Source organism: Frankliniella occidentalis, unplaced genomic scaffold (genome assembly GCF_000697945.3).
Source record: "Frankliniella occidentalis isolate FOCC.00 unplaced genomic scaffold, Focc_3.1 Scaffold12, whole genome shotgun sequence".
Classification (NCBI taxonomy): Eukaryota; Metazoa; Arthropoda; class Insecta; order Thysanoptera; family Thripidae; genus Frankliniella; species Frankliniella occidentalis.
In genome coordinates, this window is record NW_026267142.1 from 2,721,578 (window position 1) to 2,723,006 (window position 1,429).

The following is a 1,429-nucleotide window of genomic DNA, read 5'->3' on the forward strand; positions in this document are numbered from 1 at the left end:
TTCAACTTTGGTCAATTTGGACCGGCTCATGCCTTATAGGGTTAAACCCGTCGTCTTGGAGTTTGCCCCGAAGACTCGAAAAAGGGATGTAACGGTGAAGCACCGCGACTACAACCCACCCTTCTGCTTAGAAAACGTTTTTTGGGGGTGGGGGGAGATTTTTCTTTCTATTTTGCGGTTTTTAGGCCTTTTACTACAACTTATTCTTCACTATGGCAATTTTTAGCTTATTTTCGTCATAAAAGACCCTCTAGCGCCTAAACGGTTAGAGATAGAGCAAAACGGACGAAATTTTCGCCCCAAGCACTGTACCTTCACGAGATAACCTTCCGGGAACATTGAAAAATTTACTTTTTGGAAGAATTTTTGAACCTCGGATAACCCCCATTCACATCCTTAGGAGTGGTTGCCGGGATTTGCCGTAGGCGTTTTGTTCTCTAGAAGTGGACCTTAAGGTAACCTGAAAATTTCAAGTCTCTAACACATCTCCTTCTAGTGGAACAGACAGACACACAGACAGACAGACAGACAGACACGAGGTCGTTTGCATAAGCCCGCTGGATAGCTTTTTCAAAGAAGAAGGGCGGGCTAAAAAATGATAACTAATCGACTTTTGTGGTTTCTGATGCTTTATTAATGAGTATACTCTAAAAAATAATACAGAATTCTGTATCAAATTTGATACAGAATTCTGTATCAGCCTCTTGTGATATGGAAACATGTAACATGGGTACAAAATTCTGTAATCTGATCAAAATGTTACAAAATTCCGTAAACGTTACTAATTTCTGTAACAGATACATGATCAAGTAACGTTGGATACAATTTTCTGTAACCTTCGATAAAGAATTATGGAACTTCGTTGGCACGGTCCTCGGCAGCCCCGGTAGCATTACACCGGGTTCCAGCGAACCTCCCCTCAGGTAGCCTAGTTGGCCGCGCGGGTAAAGGCGCGACTCCCTATTCCGAGGGTCTGGGGTTCAACTCCCGGTACGGCAAGGTACATTACTTGAAATGAAATCGAAGGACTTAAGTACCATAGAAAAAAGAAGAGGGGGAAAGGGAGGAAGAGTAACAAAATGAAGAATTACGATTTTAAAATCCCAAAGATGTTCTGTATCAGGTGATACAGATTTTCGTATCCATGATACAGATTGAAATCTGTTTCAAAAATGATACAAATTTCTGTAACATGTGATATGTTAATTACTGCGTAACAATGATACAGAATTTTGTACTGATTTTTTTTAGAGTGAACTGAGGCAATATCGAGTGGCATAGTTCTGAATATAGATTCACTCAAAAAAAAATCAGTGCAAAATTTTGTAACATTAAAGGGAAGTTTTTTCAGTAACCAGATTACAAATTTTTGTAACATAATTTGTTACAAAATTTTGTAACATTGGGTTATAAGTATTTGCATCTACAT